At 41.4% G+C, this 21,992-nt stretch overlaps 1 protein-coding gene across 3 annotated transcripts in view; it reads left to right on the plus strand.

Annotated features, from left to right (window-relative positions):
- The first annotated feature begins 4,438 nt into the window (after window positions 1-4,438).
- The window catches only part of chd7 (chromodomain helicase DNA binding protein 7), a 91,749-nt gene continuing 74,195 nt past the window's right edge, over window positions 4,439-21,992 (plus strand). For 2 of the 3 annotated variants that reach the window (XM_074689615.1, XM_074689617.1), the window contains exon 1: window positions 4,439-4,742. The gene's annotated coding sequence lies outside the window, so the exon portion shown is untranslated. The remainder of the gene's footprint in view (window positions 4,743-21,992) is intronic. The other variant, XM_074689616.1, reaches the window with a different exon arrangement.

The following is a 21,992-nucleotide window of genomic DNA, read 5'->3' on the forward strand; positions in this document are numbered from 1 at the left end:
ACCAGCTCCTCTGGGGGGATACCAAGGCGTTTTCCAGCCTGACCATATATAGCCGGTATCTCTCTACCTCCTACACCAGCTCAGATTCCTTCCCCACCCGAGAAGTAACGTTCCATGTCCCAAAAGCCAGTTTCCGTAACCAGGAATCAGGCCGCCATTGACCGCCTCCCGATCCACATTGCAACGTACCCCTATGGCTACCCCTGCAGGTGGTGGGCCTGCAGAAGGATGGACCCATGTCACCCATTCAGGCTTGGTCGACCAGGCCCCATGGCTGAAGGCCTGGCCACCAGGCGTTTGCCTACGGGCCCCAACCCTAGGCCTGGCTCCAGGGTGAGGCTCCGGAGACCCTCCTGCCAAGGTGAACATATTCCTATTTTTGATCATCATATGGGGTCTTCGACCACACTTCATCTGGCCTCTCACCTAGGACCAGTTGGCCTTGGGAGACCCTACCAGGGGCGATTGCTCCCGACAACATAGCTCCTAGGCTCATCGAGGCACTCAAACCCATCCACCATGTTAAGGTGGCGGCCACGGAGGAGTCCTTCATTTGGTGTTGTTCATATATTTAGGGGACAGGGGCCATCAAATCCAACAACAAATTTAAGTCCATGGAAAAAGCAGATTCCCCCCTTCAGGTTGGAGATGGATATATTCAAGGATTTGTTTGGGATGGTGAATCCGATATCTAGTAATTAGTTAAATATATCAGCTGTTAGCAATGCATGAGCTGTCCACTAAAAGAGGTGGTGTGCTTTTTCAATATTTTGAAAACAAATATGAAGTTAATGTTGGAGATCAGTGCTTTACATGGGTAAAGGTGAGCTGAAATTAGGAGGTAAAGGTGTGAATATCAGGGTGAGACTGCAGACTGCTGTGGCCTGTTCATAGGGTCACTAGAGGCTTCAGCGAGATCTCTATAAGGGCATTGTGTGACATCACCAGTTGGTGAATCTCTTCAACATTGTAAATGAATAGCCCGGAGCCGCCACACTGATCCAACATCCAAGATTCTTTTTCACTTTCCGGTAGAACCAATCAGAGTCATTTATTTAGAGATGAGGAGGCTCCACGAGATGACGACACAGGAGAGCTGCTTCAGATTTTTAGTCAACAACTCAGGGTAGCAGCTTCTGCCACAGAAAGGTCAATTTGATTGAACAAATGAAACAAACTGGTTGATGTATTTTCAAATGCATACTGCAGGTTACATCATCCACACCTCTTCACCTCACACTGCAGGGCTTTTTATTGGTTAAAGGTCTGTCCAATTGTTTCCAGATGCACTTCTGCATGTGGTGGGAGCTAATGCCCAAAAGACACAGTCATTGGACTGATCAGAGCAAGACCCTTTCACCAGTGACACCAGGCTACACAGATTTGTCATTTTAAAAAGACAAATGCACACTTTTTCACATGGCAACAGTGGAGGAGGCTTCTAGAATACTAGAGACAGTATCTGAAATACAGCGTTTCAGACATAGGCTGAAATGAGGAGATTAAAGACACAGTCCTGAGAATGTTTCAGCAGCATATCATGTAAAGCTATTAGAGCACTGTCAGAGAGACAATATAAAGCCCAAAAATAGGTATAAAACTTATTTTTTTTAGAATTAGAGTTGATTTCTAGAACAGAAACGGTATGGCTAATGTGAGGTAATGTGAGGTAATGTAATATTTGTTTGTTACATCAATTTTACAGACATTTACTCCTGTTAAACTTTTTAGGCAACAGGGTGAGTTAAAGAGGGAGTAAGCTTTAATCAAGTAATTACAATGTTCCTCTGGTGCCCCCGTGGCAACTTAACGTGACTTACAACTAAAAAAAAAAAAAATCTTTTGTTTCATCCTTGTGTTTTGGAAGACTTCTAATTCAGCCGCTTTCTGAAATGCTCAGTTATGTCTCTTAAAGGCTACGCTCTCCACAAGCCCTCTTTCCTCTGAGTGGCCAGACCCAGGGGTGGAGCTATGGGCAGACCTTGGTGTTTAAGTCCACACCTCCACTGTGTCATGAACCATGGAGAACAGGGGCTTTTCAAAGAGGGACACATTTGATTTTGTGAAAGTGATCAAGGTCTAGCAGCTCTTACTGATATGTATGTATTTACCATTAAAGTTAAATGTGAATAATAATATTTGTAAACTCTTTCTTTTGGTGATTTCTGAAAAAGTCAGGCACTAAGTGTGCTCAAACATCCTTGTTCCATTATCACAGACTGATGAAATCAAAGCTCACCTGTCTCTCAGGTGTAGTCGATACCAGACGATCAGTGGTCAGTTTTCTGCAGTGTTACGTGCTGCGGGAACATCAGGAAACTACTTCTGACGACCATCTCCATTAGGGGGCGGTATGGGCAAAATATGTTTGGATGTTTTTATACCAGGATCTGGATTTCTTGAGAATTGTTTTTCATAGTCAAACTATTTTGACCAGCAAACAACATTTTTAGCCCAAAATATTTCTTATTCTGTATTCTGAGCTATTATGTGCACTATTTTTAGTCCTTTCTGTGCCAGGATTGGTTCCTGGGCCCGACTTTGGACATGCCCAGGTGTAATGATTTAAATGTCAGTTTTAAATTCTAAAAAGTGTTGCAACAACAACAACAACAAAAGATATTTTTCCCTGGTCGAGTATTAAGTAGCACAATTGGAATCCGCTACTTCAGTAATTGTGATTATGTACGTATTTTCCCTGAGCAGGAACCGAAAAAGAAACAGCTTTACATTCATCAGCGCAGTTAGTTTGATGGTTTATGCTCTACAATGATTATCAGCTCCAGCACATCTATTCAGAGCCAGTCTCCTGGAAAACATCACCTTGAAAAAATGTACTTCTATACAGAGCTGAGTGTTTTGAGGGCCATGTTGTTGGCTGAAGGGATAAACAGGTTGTGAAAAATGTGACTGAGTGTATACACACAGGGCTTGGTGGCTGAAAGCAAACATCAAACTGCAACTCAACTTTGACCACTGGTAAGAAACAAGTATTCTTCCAGCAACACAATGGTTTCAAACCTTCGACTGTAATAATAAGTATAATGCGAATAATACTAAAGAGTACATACCAACAGATATGAAGTGCTCAGGGGAAAACACTGGTGGTTTGTCCATTTATGAGTAGCTTTGTAGACTTTTGTTATTTACATTAAATTGGCAAAAAAAATAAACAAACAAACAAAAAAAAAGCCACATGTAAAACTCTTATGGAAAAGTCCTTAAAGGATCTATCAATATAGCTTTATCCAAATTAAATATCTTTGAACAACTGATATGTGCTGTATTTGACTATATTTGGAAATCAAGTTGTTTGTGAAGAGTAGAGAAGAGGAAGTTGGCAGATAAAGTGTCACTACTGTGGGACATATTGTTAAGATAAGCAAATAACAGTTACTGTTTATCCTCTGTTGTTTCCTGTTATTACATCTTATTTTAATGTTTCAGTCTCTAAAGGTGGAAAGCATTGTGTGCCCATGTTACTGCCCTTATCCTACGTAAATATCACTTTTAATGTTTTACATGTATGAAATATATTTGGTTATGATTCTAGTTATCAAGCTGACATCTTTTAAGTCTTTTTCTTTTAAATGAAAGTTACATGTTTGAATTTAGAAATGTAATTTCATTTTTAAACAAAATGCTTAAGAGAGCAAAACATAAACTTTTATCACTTTGTCAAGTTTAAGGATGTCTTTTTTTTATTTTAAGAGTTCAAAAATATTGCCAAACCAAAGATATCAGTTAATCTGTTTTAAATATTCTGCCCCCTTTGAACAACCTTTTGAGCAACAACGAATTTAATTATTACAAACACTGAAATGATTTGAGAGTATACCTGCTAATGAGGCCTTCAGATTCCTGCCTGGGGAAAGGCTGGTGCGGATAGTCATGGTCTGATATTCTTTCTTCTTCTTTTCTTACTTAACGCCCTTGAGTTGTTTTTTCAAGGTCAAAATAACAAGTACATCACCTGTTTAATGTTCAAGCAGCTGCTTTGAAATACTCATCCACATGTACATGAACAATGGAAACTTAAAACACTATGGCAGAACTACCAGGCTGTTAAGATTTGACCCCCATCAGGCTATGTATTTGACAAAATTACTTGGAAAAATATCTCATGGCAAAGTTCTGCTTTATGATGAGATAAATTTATTTTTTTCCAGGCAACGTGTGATTTTCTCGTCATTGCTTTATACCAGGTCATAGTGATATCATATATTCGTTTGAAATCAATGAATCAAACCTAAAATAATAATAATAAAAAAGAACCCACGAATTATCAACGACTGATTTTGAAAGGAAAGCCGCGTCCTAATACCATCCCCTCATAAGATTTCACAGTCACACGGGCACGGCGGGGTCAGTGACCGCGCACGCTGCCTGTTTATCTGTATGAGAGGTCCTCGGGAGCGCGCCCCCCTGGCCGAGGAAGGTGAGCGAGTGTCTGGAGGGGAGGACTCGGGAGCGCGACCAGCAGAGGGATCGATCGGATTAAACTCGATTTGAGTGAAATTAACACAAAGGAGAGAAGAGCAACACAACACCAGTTGGCGAGGTCGCGTACGCAAGACACGCCGAAGAAATATTTCATTATTACAAACAAACTTTAACTTTTTTCTTGTTTATTTATCTTTTAAACAAAAAAGGACCCCGGTGGATTTTTTCACGCAAGCGGAGATACTAACCCCACTAACGAGGAGCTGATTTGATAAAAACGAAGTGACCGAGCTTGATGGGTAAGCTAACAAATGCGCTTTTGAGTGAGCGCATTTTAAATAATGTTGGCTTGGATTCATTACGAGTGATTTGTTAGGCTTAAACCATTGATTTTGAATGAGAATTCCGTATATTCCCTCTTATTACTAAGTTTCCCTTACTTTTACAACGCAATCGGACTCTTTAATTCGGCGTGCGAGTTGGGTCCTTCGCCCGATGAGTATTTCATTCAATACTAACTCACAAGGTTCAGGAGCGATGGTGCTAAATACCCACGACTTTTCTTTATATGATTTCAACAGAAAGTCATTGAAGGTACATGTAAGCTGCCATGCCGACATGCTAACAATAGCAAGTTTAGCTTCGCCACCCGCTGCATCGCTCTCTGTCTCTCGTACACACTCACACACACAACAGTCCCATTAGTTAGTTGAAAAGTGGAAAGAAAATGTTACGCCTCAATACGGGGACCCCTGCGTTTCTGAGCCCAGCTCCTCGACAACTTGTTGATTTTTCTGGTAAAACGAACATTTAGAGTCACTTTAATTTTAATGTGTAAGCGTTAGCCTAGTTAGCTAATTGTGTTGAAGCTTGTAGGAGACACGAGGTGGCTCGAGCGTAGAGGTGAGTCACTGGCCGACTCAATGAGCGGAGCTCTCTCACACAGATTCCCAGCGGAGAGCACTTGGAATAACCCGAAAAAACGCACTGTCCGTGTTTTGTTACACGCATCCACTCAAAAGTATGAATAATAGTTGTGTTTTCTCTGAATTTTGTGCTTTTAAGCAAAGGGACAGTGCGAAGTGTCCGTGTAGTCGTTATTGGACGGAAGGGACAGAGCAAAGGAAGAGAGGGAGGGGGGGGTGACTGTGAGGCCAGGCGGTCATTTCTTACAACCGTATCGCTCTGCGTTGTTTTTATACAACCTATTTCATTACAAAAACACATTTATAAGATGCCAAAACACTATCACCCTTGTGCACCGCGTTGGTGAAGCGCGGTTAGTGTTTTACTTGAGGAAAACCCGACAGGAGCGGATCAGTCCCTGGTCCGAAACGACGTGCAAACACCGCTTATGGGCTAATTAGCCGCGCTAGCCGCTGGAGGTTAGCCCAGTGCTAGGACACAGAAGTTCAGCTAGCCTGCTAGCCAGCTCTCATTCCCATTGTGTACAGGCGAAGACCACTTAGTGCCCCCACCCCCACTCGAGACAGCGACTAACCTGCTCGGGGCGGTATCAGGCAGTGCATAGCTCTCGGGCAAGGGAATTAACTTTATTTTACATCTATCGCAGGACTCTGTAATGTTTAAAAGTAAAGCTCTTTCTTTTCCACGCACTCGTAATGAAGAGTTGTGTTTCGTGGTGTTTTCTAACCGAACTTTAGAAACCACCTCGGTTACACTTGTTAGTCCATGTGGACAGGAGAAAAAGTAACTCTTAACACCTGCCGACGTCTTTTTTCTCCTTATAACACACATTTCAGTGATTCAGACGCTCTCTTGTTTTCTTCCTGCGTATGCGGTCCATCTTTACTGCGTGCTTCTCCGTGCTGTCCCTTGATCTTTTCCCAGTGTGTGTATTCTGGTCAACTTGCATAATGGTCATCGTACCCCACTTTCACGCAACTTTGGCAGCGTTATCTATTAGAAGAAAAAAACACTGAGCGTGCTATCACGGGCATATACACGCACTGTTATTTTGTCTAACGTAGTGACTTCTTTTCTTGGAAATCCTCAGAGTTACTGGTTTATTATTTTACGGTCCCCTGTTTGCCAAAGAGCTTGAAGCTTCTACCCCCACCACCACCTTGTGCTATTGAGCCAAGATGGCAGCTAGTCATGTTTAGCGGGCCACAGAAGGAGAGATAAGAGGCCCCGACCGCACACGCACACTCAGGACATAACAGATGTTCAGTAGTATTCTTTTGGCTTTAAGGCTGCTGTGGTTTCTGAGGGAGGTTGTAAACGTGGAGAGCCTCTACATTTTATCAAGTTGCATTAAGAGTTCAGAGCATATTCAGCCCATCAGGTGTAGCCCCTGTTTGGGCTTTTTTTTCAAGATGTGTGGGGAACCTCACAGTTGGTTTCTCAATTGAAATAATTTGCTTTTAGGGAAAATGTTACAAATCAAAGGGTGTTAGTGGAAAAAATGATCTTTGTTGTTGAAGTCTACTTGAAGTATTCCTCATCCCCTTTTTATTTAGATGTTTTTTTCCCCTTGTGTGTTCACAATAAAACTCAATTGTGTGTATTAGTTTGTCAGTTTCTGTTAGTAGCACCCAACATGTGGGTGATGCACCCAGCCTCATCTGTGGAAAATCCCTCACTGTGGGAAAGAGAGATGGGGATCCACCTTTGGCAGCAGCAGAACTCTTTCCCGTAAAGACTCATACACTTATTTAAGATCTCAAGTGTGTATCACCATTATCTGTACTGTAGCCATCATGTTTTCATCCTTTGACTTGGTTTGGAGTTATTTGTGTGGTCACTGCTGATCAGAACATTTTATTCACGTCATGCCACCTTTTTCCTGCTACCATTCACTGATGACTAGCTAATGCTCACTTTTTTTGCTGGTTTAAGATAACTACAGGTTTCCATCTGCAACTGGGGTAGCAGCACACACAGGAAGCAGGAAGATTTAGCAGGCCCTCTATTTGTCATGCAAAGTATAGCTATGCTAGAACAATAACTTGTAGCACAGCACTTGTGTGTTCATAACTCATGAAAATGGCCTCCGTCAAGGTTCTTGTCCATTCTGTTATTATACTTACATGCTGTTATGAAGCGATGTGGCGCTGTTAATCTTGAACATTTATAAACTCTGTGCAAACTTTCACATGTATGTAGAAGTGCTTTTTCTTACCACTCCATGTCTGATTGTTATCACTCTGGTGTAAGATGTGTCTGAGCCTGAATCATGAGATTTTGTGTCATGACCTGAAGCAGGGTCACAAATCAGCATAATGACGATAGCAGAGGATCTATTGTTAATCTTTTATTAAGCTCCCTGTGGATATTCAGCCGTATTGACATATTTCTTTGTAATCTGTTAAGACTGATAGAATTGTCCTCGCCTTTCCAGTCAAAAGGTAGTATCCAAGATATGTGTACCCCTTTCAAGTGTAGTGTTTACATTAACAGTGCTTCTCAGGCCTAAACACCAGTAATATATTAGCTCAAAAGGAGCTTGTGGTGGCTAATCTTCCTTCTTAGAGGATAATTTCCCTACAACAATTTGAGAAAAAGTTCTGAAACTTCTTAAAATCCCAGTTTCATACCTCTGCCTCACTCTAACAGAGTTTTGTGGCAGTTACTAAAAACTGTCATACTTACCCTCAGTTCTTACAGTTCACTGTTCAAAGCTGAGTCTACTGAGGACTTTTTGCAGCTTCTTTTGTTTCTCACAGGAAGAACTTTAAAAGGCTCCCATTAAGTTCTGCAGAAGCTGCAGGAGGGGGCATGGGGGAGGGATGGTATCTCTATTCCTGAAGTCCCTGTTGGTAGCATTTAGAATAACACTGTGGATTTATCAAGTCAGTAACAATAAGAAATTATTAGTGATATACCATGAGTGATACCATCTTCTAATAATGTATAGTTTCCTAGACCTGATGGAAATTCAGGCTGGTATGCAGTAAATAAAGATGCACACAGACTAATATTCTGTAGTTTCTACTTCTGATTTACTTAATATTGAAAAGACAGGGGGACAAAGAAATGTTTACTTTTCAGCTATTCAAAATAAATAAAACCAAAATGAAGTGATTTTTCTCACTTTTAAAGTAAATAAAAAAGGCACTCTCCAGATTAAATGCCATGTGTGACACTGCTTGTTGTCCACTGTGCAGCATACAACCAGTTTGCCCCTAGCTGACTTCATTCATTGTTTTAGTAAGTTGTGTTCATAGGTTGATTGATTTTTTTTAATCAACTCTTAAAATGAGATAAAGTGGAGTGACAGAGTGGATTCTAAATAATCAACAAAAAGCTGTAGTAGAGATAAATGATAGAGATCGCCTGGTTTTTCTGTGCAACAAACAATCACGTAAACTAATGGTAAGGGTGGTAGAACATGCACTGAAGGTCTAAACCAGGGGTACACAACAGGTAGTTCACAGGCCCTTAATAAGTAGTTTGCCAAGCAAATCGTAAAGGATAAAGGAAAAAATACAAAGTTTTGATGCAAATTCTACTTGCTATGTTACTATACTATCCCTATTATACAATTATTACTCACCTCTATCCAATCCCCCCTCCCACCCCACAAAGAAAATCAGCCAATCACGTTTGTATGTATGACTCCATTACCAGTCCTCATGAGCAGTAGCCAGTGTAAGGACTCATTAGCCAGTGATTATTGTTTTCAAACTGAATGAACAGAATTATTGTTACAGATGTGGATTTTATTTCACTAAAGCTAGTAACAGTTTGGAGACAGAGTCAACTAAATCCATAAAAAACAAACAAACAAAAAAAAAGGTTAGCTGCATGCAGCGTCAAACATCATAATTAAGGTAAGGGGGATTAGAAGTAGCTTGTGACTTGTTTTTTTTTATTTGGAAGAAGCTTTCATCCTAAAAAGTTGAAGAGTCCTGCTCTAAAGTCTTGTTAAATTTTATCAAGTATAGTAAAGTAGGAAACAAAATGCAGCTTAGGCTTATTTCCTGTAAGGGGGTACATCAACCTACATCGGCGTAAGGCCAAAAGGACATACCTCAAAAAAGAAACCCAGTCATCTTGTGCTGAGGCTGATGTGAGACAGCCATCCTTCTCCTGTATCAGCATCTGTGGAGAGCACAGCCAGACTGACGTAACCATTCATCTAGAGCCCCACCAATATGGGATTAGTGGGGCCGATGCCGATACTGGGGACAAAAAAAGCCGATATCCAAAATATCGGCCATTATCCGATATATCGGCCGATATCCGATATATCGGCTGATATATATAATAAATTCATTGATATACACAGGATATATACTGTATATAAACACAATTTATAATACCCATATGATTCAAGGAAGATACAGAACACTATTAAATTAAAACAAGGAACTAATTATTAAACTGTCAACATAAGAACTGTAGTGCTACCAATGATAAATAAGAACAAGCTATAAAAATGATAATAAATAAGTCAAACTTCAAACACAGTAAGTAGAAAAAAAGTCAAACTGTAAACACACAATGAGCAACTTACACAACGTTAAAACGCTGTATTATAGTCTTACATTAGATAATGGTGGATGTGTGAATTAACAGTAGCATTTATCTCTGTTTATCTCACAAAAAAGCAACTAACACGATGTTAAAACGCTGTTCGATAGTCTTACATTAGATTATGGTGGACGGAGGGGGCGAGCACTCGGGCAGTGTGCAGCCCAACACACAGACACACAGGAGCAGGAGTGACAGAATCTCTGTGGAGCAACATTTTTTTTATAATCAGCTACATTTTAGCCGATGTTGATTAATCGGTGACAGGCATAATTGGCCCGATTAATCGGTCGGGCTCTAAATTCATCTAGGTAATCTGGGTTGGAATTGACGTGATGAAAGCTAGTAAAATAAAGTGACATTAGTCAAAACGACAGTCCGCGAAATGAAACACTAGATATCTACATCCAACTTTAACTTCCTGAAGCCCATAGACACTGCAATTATTGCGGACTTCAGAAAAGTAATCAGAAGACCTTGTTGTCTTGAATCAAGCAGGAAAGTAGAATTTTTGGAGGTTTTTGACTCAGAGTGCAGACATGGAGGCCTAAAGGCTGCTGTGAAGCTAGCATGAAGTTTTCTGCTCAGGTTGGAGAGCACCTTGTTCTGCAGAGCTCCTTTCAAACAGCTATTGTTGAAGGGCTGGTGTTGGGTATCCGAGCCAGAGGACTGGTCTTTGTGAGGGTGGCCATTTTGTCTCCTGTCATCACGTGTCGTGGATGGCAGCCCAGTCAGGAGAGATGAGAAGTAGTGCTGTTGTTCGTCACCATCTCTTTCATCTTTCAATCAGATGCTCCACCTCCACCCCCCCACCCCCACCAACTCCCTCTCAGTCTGTGCATGAGCCTCCCCCCTGTTTTTCTCTACTTTTCATTCGCATCCTCTCTATCTCCCTCCCCCTCTCCATCTTTTTCTGCCTGTCTTTCTCCCTCCCCTCCCCTCCCGTTCTCTCATTTTCAGCCAAAAGGTTAGCAGGGGTCTTTAGCACCGTGGTGACATTCAAATCTGAGTGTCATCACTGTCTCTCTCGCTCACTCTCATCCCTTCCTCTCACCTGCCCCCCCCCTGCACCCCGCACCCCCTCCCTCCCCCATCCTCCTCCTGCAGTGAGGGCCTTCTGGACCGAGTGCTGTGCCTAGAGGAGAGGCTGGCGCTAATACAGCTCTCAAGTGTTTGTGTGCGGGCTGTACGTGTTTTCTCTGTGTGTGAGAGAAGGCGACGGCCTATCAAGTACATCTCTGACCCATATTTGTGGATGCCATCCTTGACATCTCCATGTCAGTGTGTGGCCTTTTCCCTTCCTCCTCTTCTCTCTCTGCTGCTGCTCAGAGACGACCAGGCAAAGCTTCAACCCTGGACTCTTATTCATGGAATAGCAGAAACACTCTTCAGTCATCAGCTTCTGATTGAGCTCACTGCTGTAAAGAAAGGATGGAGGATGTCACAGGGCGTGTGGTTTTTAAAAAGCACTGTTGTGGCATGGCTGCATCCTTCCCCCTCGCCTCAGTTTAGATCACCATGCCTCTCTCTTGTTGAATTCACCTCCAGATCAGACACCAGATGTTTCTTTCTAACCTCCTGTTTGATAATATTCTTCTTTCCTGTGTTCTCGTATCGTTATATGTTCTTTTTTTTATGTGAAGAACGCTGACTTTAGAATAAAGATGTCTTTATGTGTAAGAAGAGGATCTGTTGTTGGTGGGGTGGCAGGTGTGGCAGTAAAAGTAAGCAGCTCTGGATCTGAACCAGATCTGCCTCTCTCTGTGCCTAAAGGGCATGTCAGTATTTGTGATTTATTAGTGAGGTGTGTGATAGGTAAGCTGGGGAGCCTGGCCTTCCTTTTCTGTGCCTAAAGGGACAGTTCACTGTTTGCATTTAAATGGAATAACAGTATCATTTCTTTAGTTTGTTCAAGAGTTGGGGGAGTTTCCTCAAACCAGCAACAGAGGCAGTTTACTTATTCATTTTACTGTCACCTTATTTTTGGTTTAAGAGTGTGAAGAACACTGGAAATCAAGGTCCACCACTCAGATTTCCTGGGGTTGGAATTGCTGTGTAACTTATGATATGCTATGACATGTAGTGCTTGGCTTACGCTAATGATAACATCATGATGCTGCAATTTGATTATTTGTGAAAGAATCATTCAACAATACATCACGATGTCTGATAACGGTACCTGCAGAGGTCAGCATCCTCTGAGGTCAGTACACTGCTGTTCACGTTCCCCTCATTCATGCCATTAGCGCCATCTTTGGTTATGGACTTTTGCAGTTCTGAGGAAAATCAAATTAGCTGAGAAGCTTTACAGAGTGCCTCATTTATATAGAGAGCTGTTGCATATAGGGATGGGTACCGAATTAGGTACTTTTATAGGTACAGACCGAAATCTGTCAAAAGTACCAGGTACCGATTCATGAAAAATCAAAAGGTACCATGTTTGGGTACCTAAACACATCCCTGTGACTATGAGTGAGTGGAAGAGTAGGCAGTTTTCCACACTGGACATGAATACAGCATTACAAGGTCATATATTAAAGAATAAATATGTTAAATTGAAAAACATTAAAAAATATAATTAAACAAATTGATATTTTTAACCAAATAAGCACAGAAAAGTACTGAAAACCGGTACCATTGAGTACCGGTACCGATTTCCAGGTACCGGGCATCAGTACCGCATCGTTTCATATGTGAAAGGTACCCATCCCTAGTTGCACTTCCACAATAGTATCACACCGGTCAGGGACAGCGATTTATCGTCATCCCATGATGTCATCCCATGATGTCATCCCAGCCTGAGGACCCAGTAAAAAGTTGGGTTGTTTTTAAGTAAATGTTTTTCATTAATTCATTTAGACTTCCAGGTTAAGAAATTTTCGGAAGAAATTTTTTTTCTGTTGAAGTTTTTTGAAATCTGTATTGGCAGGTTACACCGTGGAAGAAGCCTTGAGCCATGTCCATGCCGGGGAATCTGGGAAACAGCAATTTTATTCGTTAAAGGATAAGTTTGGTTAATACAGCTTTTACATTGTTTATAGAATGAAGTAGAACGAAATACTCACCCAGAAGGCTTTCCTGATCCAAGCAGTGCTTCAGGAGATATTTAGATCCAAAATCGTGCAGCGGACGTCCGTATGATGGGATCCATCGGGGCATAGACAGCGCTGCTCCTAAAACTGCATTAATCGTCCAAAAACTCATGTTTTTCACCAATATTCCATCATGGTCCGCTCCGGGTTAGTCCTGTCAGCTCTCCAGAAAGTACTGTGCATGCGCGGAGGGGCAAAAGTAAACAAAGTCTTTGTCAGTTCAGAGGTCAGTACAGCCACACAGCGCTGTCTGGAGTGACACAGACTGCAGCAGAGGACTAACCCGGAACGGACCATGATGATACGGCTACATATGGGTTTGGCATGCTTGGAGCTGCACTTGTTGGTGATGTGAACCAATTGGCTACAGATGATGTACCCTGCAGAAATACCCAGCTGAGGGCTACAGCTGTGTTTTTCAGGGGGAACAATTCACAACAACAGACCAGGTGATAAAGACCCTGAGGTTAAGACTCTTTTAAAGGACATCACCCATCTTCAGATTGAGTTCATCTGCATGCTGGCAACAGCAGAACTTCCTGAGTAGGCGTTTAGTGCCAGTGGACTGATTGTGGTGGTGTTGCTCTCCTGACAGACATGCTGATTCAAATATTTATCAGAAATCCCATGTTTAAGCCTCGCTCCATGTTTGAAGACTGGAGATCAAAGGTTTATGAACAGGCAGTTTTTCTGGTCACCATTAACATCTCTTCTTAGACCAAACAATTAGACTTCAATCAGAAGGACAGTCAAAGGCTTTGCTTACCTGTAGGGAAACATTGAATACCAGAATTTAATGTGTTAATGCAGCCAACTATTCTTTTACAAAGTTAAAAAGAAAACATTCATCTTCTGAATTCTGTCCTGTAGATCTAAGTAAGGTTTTTTCTTGATGCCCATCAGTAACTCTTGTACTGAGCAAAGCAATCTCTTGTCTCTGTGACGTCACAGGAAAGGTTGAGGTGATAAGTGATGGTTTCTCTGTTATTCATTCATCAATTCCACGTTTTTGGGAACGCTCTTCGTTTTCTAGAGCTTCTTTATGCTCCATTTATTACCAAACGTAAAGGGAGACTTGATCTAAATGAAAGATGTCTGATACTTACAGGATAAACATCAAAGTTAATATTCTTAAAGATGTTATATGTCATTGTTCTCACATGTTAGCCTTTGATGACCTCTTCTCCTCCAGTCGTCATCAGTCATATTTATGACAATATAGCCCCGTTTACACCAAGTGGTCCAGTATGGATCAACACAGTTTGGTATGGGTCAGATCTGTAAAGCCTGATGCATGTACACAGAAACGGTGTGCCCTTCTTGGGAGGCGGCATGCACGCCAGATGCTGATAGTCTCATCAGCTATGTCATAGCGTAACTGCATAGCATCGCAACACAGTGAAACCTCTTCAATAAATCTAATGAAGAGAAAAACAAAACACAGTTTTGTTTCAACAGCAGTTTCACTGATTTGTGACGCCATTTCTCAAACAAAAAAGAAGTTATCTCCACAAAGTCAACTGGACATTTAAACATGTCAGGGTTATGTGTTATTTGTTACCACTGTTGCACAGCTTTCAACCAATCAAAAGACTGCAGTGTTTCTAGCACCGCAGCAGAAGGGTACCAAAAAGTGGGACGTACTGGTCGGTAATTTGGAGACTTGTCCCAGATTTAGTCAAAGGAAATGCCACTGATAGATTAGTATACTGGTTTGTATTCTTCAGTAGCTTTTTAAAGCTTTTTTGAACACGAGTGCATTTGAAAAGGACACATTTATAAAGTGCTATCCTGGAAAAGATGAGCTGTTGGGTGGAAACAGAAAGTTTGCAGACTCTGCTGTCTTTGATGCTTTGCATAGAGAAACCCTGGTCAGGTGTCACTGTGGCTTCATTCTGTGAAGACTGTGTCACACTAAAAACTCTGTCTCCTTTTGATGGAGATAAAGTATATGCTGTGTAGTAAAGACTTTATGATGCAGACACCCTGATGTCTCACCTTGTGGCTCTCCAAACAGATGGTCTTTAGCATGGCGTTGTTGGTTATGGACTGCACACACATAAGGATGGATACTGGTTTGCTTACTTCTGTGGGGCTATGTCAGGTTTTAACTATGTTTACATGGAAAGCTACGTTAGGGCATGTTGGGGCTTTTGTTAGATAGAGAGATCAGAGCAAACCACAGGATGAATCAACTTTTTAACCAGTGCAAGAGTTTAACTCATGACATGTCGTGTCAGCACCTAATAAATACAAAACCAAAAATAGAAAACAGTTAAGGCTCTGATAAATTCTTCTTCAACAAGTGCTGCACAGTTACCTGTCTCTGGGGTCTCTGCAGCGTCTTTGGATCAAACCAACTCAGAGAGACGGGGGTGGCTGGTTTTTGAGTTTTTGATATAACGCCCAAGTACGGGACTTGATCTGACTTTGAAAAATATTAGAGCTCACAGAAGCATACTGAAAGTTGGGGGGAAAATCAGGAGAAATCACAAGCCAGAAGAACAGGCGTAGAAAGGGTTTAAAAAATGGGAGACTAATGACAGGTAATCTATGTGGGGGATTTATTTCTCCAGACACTTTTCTGCAACAGCCATTCTGAAAATACACCTTTCAGGCCAGTAGCACTGAGTCAGTGACATGACGAAGTAAACATTTACCACGTGCAGGAAGTGAAACAGCTTGTGTGCAGGATGATGGTTACCCTGTTTGGACACAGGCTGTACATCAAAGGTAATTGTCTATGGTCAAACCTCAAAACCTAAAATGTGATAAAACCATTTTTTAACAAAAGTAGTGGGATCAAAATAAACGTTTTGAAGCAAACTGAAACCGTAGTTTGTGGACTGTGATCCGCTACATATTTCACACGCTTTGAACCCTGCGGCTTAAACAATGGTGCGGCTAAAATTACAGATTTTTATGGTCTAACAAGCCTCATAGCCTCGTAGCATTAAAACCAATAAATTTCTCCAATATTTTCGTTATCAATAAAATGTGTGCCAATGAAAAATATGAGTTTTGCTGAGCTTTGACAGAGTTTAGGCATAAACAGCCAGCCTGCTCCTGTGCGTCCGAATGGAGTGTCCGCTGTCACGTCAGCAGGTGTTTCTGCTGATGGGAAAGGTAAAACAAGTGTTGTAGTAGTTTGCTATAAGTTTGTTTCACTCTTTTGACCAATAAACATGCAGCTACAAAATGCCTTTGAGAGACTTCTGTTCTGAGGATGAAGCCTGAGCGCCGTCCAGCGCCACATCATGTTGTTCTGCTGGGACAGGTTGTTGTTTTTACTCCTTGAGAGTGATGATGATAAATATCTTAAAACAGCATTAAATGATTGAGGAATCCTACCTTGGATTGATAAAGCTGTAGATCGAGCAAGTTTTTGTTTTTTTGTGGTTCAGGCTCTGATTCTGAACTGTCCCCCTCTGTTCTTCAGTCAAAATCACTGATCTGTCAGTATCTCTGTTTAAGTCTGTTTGTTGCCCAAAAAACATGATAAAGGTGGAAAAAACACGTCAGTGAAATGTTCTGTCTCATGCCACAGCTGTCTGTTTTACAACAGCAGTGCTTAGAGGAATAAAAGCTCAGAAATCTTAAGCGCTTCATTAGACAACCTTACAGGCTTCAGAAAACACACAGAATATAAACTTAGGAAAAAGTCACGGAGTGAAAAACTAGTGTTAATTTTTACAAATTTATTGGCTTCAAAAATATTATTAGTTGATTGCTTTAGATTGGTAAAAGTACGGAGTTTTTGTTTGACACAGATTGACGTAGACGAAAAACTAAAGACATTTTCTGTATCATTTCAGGTTATTTTAGTAAGCTTTGTTAACTCACTGCAGAATTTTAGTTATTGTTTTAGAAAAGACCTTGTTTTGATTTTTTTATTTCAACAAAAATGTTTTTCCAAACTAAAATAACTGACATGTCTGTTGTTATTCTTTGCTTTTATTTAAGAAGCACTTTTGTTGTCTTCCTTTAAAGTTGCCTCAAAGAAACAACCTGTTTTGTCAACTAGTGCTTGTTGCAAACTTCATATTTACAATGAAATATTAAGCAAAATCATAGCCAGAGTTACATCACCCCCCACAACTGAAAAAGTTGGTGGCACCAGTGCTACCAGTGAAATAGTTGGTGTAGAGCCCTGTGTGTGATCTGATGAAGCGTACAGGAGATACTCAAGCAGCTCAGTGAGCGCGTGGACTTCCCTCTGTCTCTTGGCCCAAGTGTCCCCTGAGATCAGACTGGGAGGCTGTGGTTTATCCTACCACATGGTAAAGGCAGGGAACAGATTGGATAAACAAAGTCTTTCCTGCTGACCCCTCACTGCCTACACCCCCCTGAACGACTGCGCACACACACAAGCACTGTCCATTAACGGAGCAGCCATGTGTAAAATAACCAGATTTTCATGAGCTTCACTGCTTCTCTCTTTCTTCTCGCCCCCTCCTCCTACTCCTGCTCCTCCTCCTCACTCTTTCTTCCTTCTGACCCTGAAATCCCAGCTCCAAACACAGGCCGTGCATCCCTCCACTTGAGTGTAATTACACACACAGCTAGCCAGCTCCTGCTCGCTGTTTTCCATTTGGGAACAAAGGTATATATTAAAGTGGCTTAGATCTTCTTGGTAACAGGAGATGGCTAGGTGTTCATGTGCTCTTTGGAGGAAGACGCAGATCCCTAACTTCTTCAGGTGTCTGCTCAGCCTTCGCTGCCTTAGTTTGTTTCTCTGGCTGCGATTTGTTTGTCTGCGCTCGCTGGCCTGCCTGTCTCTCTCAGTGGAGAATGGTGTTGTTGACATGGCAGAGATTTCCTGTTGTAAAGCCTGGAGGGTACAGACAGTTTAGCTGCCAAAGTTTCAACTGCAGAGACGAGACTGTACTGAGCAGCCTAGGGCAAGTCTCTCCATCTCTGCTCCCTTTGACATGTTTGCACTTCAAACACAGAGAATACAACGCAGCTGGTCAACTCGCTGAAAATTTAGCAAAGTCTTTTTTTATAAAGAAAATGGACGGAGGAGGACCAAGGCAGGAACAGACTTGTACAACGTGTCCTCTAAAACACAAAACTGTGTACAATAATCTCTGTTAATTTCACGACAGGTACAGGTGTGCCATACCGACTTGTAAACAAACCATTCTACTCTCCTTGCAGCCAGTATCCTTGTTTATATTGCCAGTTGAGGCACAACATTCACACCTCTGTAACGCCTCACCTTCAGTATAAATGTCACAGAGGCGTAATGAAGGGGTTGAGTTTTTCTGTCGCTATGCCAGCCTTGAAAATGGTTAAAGAGGTGTTATAGAGGTGAGACGCAGAGCTGAACTCGGCTCTGAGTGTGTGTGAAGCTCCTGCTGTGTGCTAAGCTCTCCTGTCTGCATCACCACAGCGCAGTGTGTAGTCACAAACATGTGCTGCTGCTGGAGGATCGGCATCAAGAAGTTTCTGACTAACAGCTGACTTTAACCCCTGTAGTCAGCTTTATCTGTACCTGGTGCTGGGCATTTGCACATCTTCAAAGGTAAACACAAATATTTCGAGTGTTCAGCCTCACTGGTGACAGCTGTTAGTCTGAGGTGAAGCCACTCAGAGATGGGTGTTGTTTCCAGGTGAGGTGTGGGTACCTGGTTTTTAATTTATAAAATGTATTCAAGCAACAAAGGAAGACATTTCATGTTGTTAAGTTCTTAAATATCAACATTTCATACTTAGGCTGTATTCAGACCAGAAAAGTCCTTTGGTCCACTTGTTTGGTCAGGACCAAAAGCAGACTTTATTTTTATCGTTTGGTGTGGTTTGTATTCAGATTGTACTTTTTGCAAATGGACTATATTCTGTAAACACATCCACGTGTGTGACGATCAGTACTCTCATTGGACAGCACTGACAAAGGGTGGCACACAGAATACAGACTCAGAAATGGAGGTAAACATGTGTTTGTGCTCTTATTAGAGCTGCAAAATCATTTTCAGTTTCAAGAGCAGCTCCTTCAAAGCAGGCTTCACAACACCGTTTACAATTTTGGAACAGCGAAGACAAATGCGCGCAGCAAGGAGACGCTATGCTCTGCGTGTCCTGACCCACAACATGCTAGCAACAGCGTGGCTAAACAGGAGACGGAGGATCAGGCATGAACCAAAGACGGTTAGGTTACGGTGGCTTTATAGGCCAAAAAGGCGCATGTATCCTGTGGTTAGTTCGGATGGACCTTGGTCTGTATTCAGACCTGCACCGGAGAACCACGAACCGCACCAGAGTTCGTTTGGAAGCGGACCGAGACCACCTCAAAAAGTGGGTCTGGGTCTGGTTGTTTGGTCCGCACCAGGGTTCGTTTGTGTCTATTCACACCTGCATGAAAAGTCCGCACCAGCGTGGAAAACAAACCCTGGTCCGTTTAAAGTGGACCAAACAGTCCAGGTCTGAATACGCTCTCAATCAATGATCAATTTATCTACTGGAAAGTTTTAAAGGAAACCGCTGAAAACAATATCCTGTCGTGATCTTTTTTTTTTCCATTTTATTGATCAGTTGATTAAGCTTGATTATTTGGCACACTAGTTTGGATCCTTCTTTTACCTGGCCTGCTTTAACATGCACATGCATGTTTCAGGTGTTTGTGCGTTGTCGTAGCGCTGCCATCAAAAGAGAGTTTGACTTCACCTAGTCTGCATTCTAACATGTTTTGCCAAATTTACCACGAAGAAATTTAAACTTTGGCAGCTCCAGTTGACTCCGTGCTCTCTGCCATAATCCCTGTCAACTTTTTCTTCCCTGTTTTTGTGAATAACATTAACAGTGGGAACAGTAATGCCCCGATACAAGTACAGATATGATTTTAATGAGAAATGTGATGAGTCCAAGCTTCAATTCTGAAGTAGACATTTTTTAAAAGCCACTGTTAAAGATTATGTCGACTAATCGTTGGCATATTTTTTGATGGTCAGGCAGGTTCAGAAGTGTTGTTATTGTATCATGTTTGGCTTTGTGCATTGACCACTTGTCAAAGTTTTTTCTTCTTACATGATGCTCTTGCATGTCTTAATGTCAGCGAAGTTATTCTGCAGTCTGTGTCTGAGAGCTAAGACATGTTACATTAGATTAGTTATCCAGTTCAGTTTGGTCTGACAGCTGGAGATGAAGACTCTTAAAGCACACTTCCTAAAGGGGCAGGTAGTGCACAGATACACACCGACTGCCACATGAATAAATTAAGTAATGGTATGTTAAAGTGCTTTTCCAACACCGGAACTTTCCACAGGAACTTGAGACTTTTGACTTCAGGAATTAAAGTCTAAATTTAACTCTAGGGTAATAGAATTACTGTGTTAAACAGTCCGGCCTTAGGGGGACTTCTTTTCCAATGTTTAGGAACTTTTGGTGGCAGCGCCTGCACGCCTGTACTTTGTGAGTGTTTTTTTAACTCCATCCTACATCCACACCGTTTAAGAACTCCTGAACAGCTGTCTTCTTTAATATGGCTCAACCTCTCTTGTCAGCTCACGGTGTTACAGAGCGTGCCAAATACCAGATAACTATTTAGTGATAATATCATGATAAAAGATGAATCCAGCTGAACGTCTCCAATTAACAGGGTCACTCTTTTAGCTTAGACACCGGTCAATATTTACCATAACTTGTAGAATCCACAGGAATTGCTACCAGTGCTTGTCTCTTGTATCGAATGCTGAAAAACTGTAGCGTCACACATGATGGTGCTGGCTTGTCTTTTGCCTTCTATGGTGTCATAATGTTGAACAGTTGGTGAGTAAAGATCCTAAGCCACATTTCAGGAAATCAATTTTTGAAAAGTGAACCTCAGAGTGTGGAAGTCAGGTCAATAACTTCTTCATTGGCAGCTAGTGTCGTCACAGATTTCTGGAGATTATTTTTAGTTAAACCTTTTGTTGTGGTTCAACAGTATGACTTCTGTTGATGTAAACAGTTCAGTAATACACTGTGTGTAAAAATCTGTTGGCCTGGTAGAAGTGTCTTGCATTTCAATCATACTTGAAGGCATTTGTTTTTCAGGAATACTTTTTTTATTATAAGAATTTTTTATTTCTTGATAACTTATGTAAAACGTTAAGTCGCCGTCTGAAGACAAACAGGACCTGATGGAGTGAAATTTCACAGCATGCTGACCGACTGCTGAGCCAAAACAACACCACAGCTGTTTCCGTCTCTCTTTAACAGGATTGTTCAATGGACTTGTAGATGGGTTTCTCTATATCTGTTGACCCTTTCAAACACAAACGTGTTGCTTTGTATTTGGAAAAAAAATGAGCTCTTTCATCTGATTTCAGAGGCTGTGACCTAGCTAACAGGCTGTCTGCACTTCTTTATGTTGGGCTGTAGAGGTATCATCCAGCAGCCAACAGGAGCAAGACATCAGTAAAAGAATATTTATATATTTGATTTATATATGTGATTCATGCTGGCCTTGCAACAGCCTCCGAGAATAATCGCCGAAGTCAGAGAAATTTGAATAAAACTACTAAATTAAAAATATGATAGATAATAAAATCACAATATTATAAAGAGTAATGAAGAATGATAAGTATACATCAATATATATATGTTTTTTTTGGCTTCTTTTCTGATACTTTTCTGACTTTGAAATATGACCCAGGTGATGATATGTGGCTAACAGCCTTTCTATGTCCTGCTTCTCAGTGCTCATTTGTGTGATGATAATCTAAAGTAGCCTGAAAGCAGTTAGTAGTTGTTGAAGTAGTTTAAAGCCACATAATTTTAATCAAATTCCAGTTGATTTTTGACTTTACAGTTTTCATTGAAGTTGGTTTTGTATTGGCAGACACTTGTGGTCCTCACTTGGTGAAATGCTGGTATTGGCTACAGGTCTCCTCATGCTGGCTTGTTGGATAATGTTGTCTAAATGCAGTTTGCTTCATTCAGTACTTTACATGCAGCTTCAGAAATCAGACTACAAGC

Source organism: Halichoeres trimaculatus, unplaced genomic scaffold, assembly GCF_033239565.1.
Source record: "Halichoeres trimaculatus isolate MK-OKI-2021-1 unplaced genomic scaffold, fHalTri1.1 fHalTri1_scaffold_15, whole genome shotgun sequence".
NCBI lineage: Eukaryota > Metazoa > Chordata > Actinopteri > Labriformes > Labridae > Halichoeres > Halichoeres trimaculatus.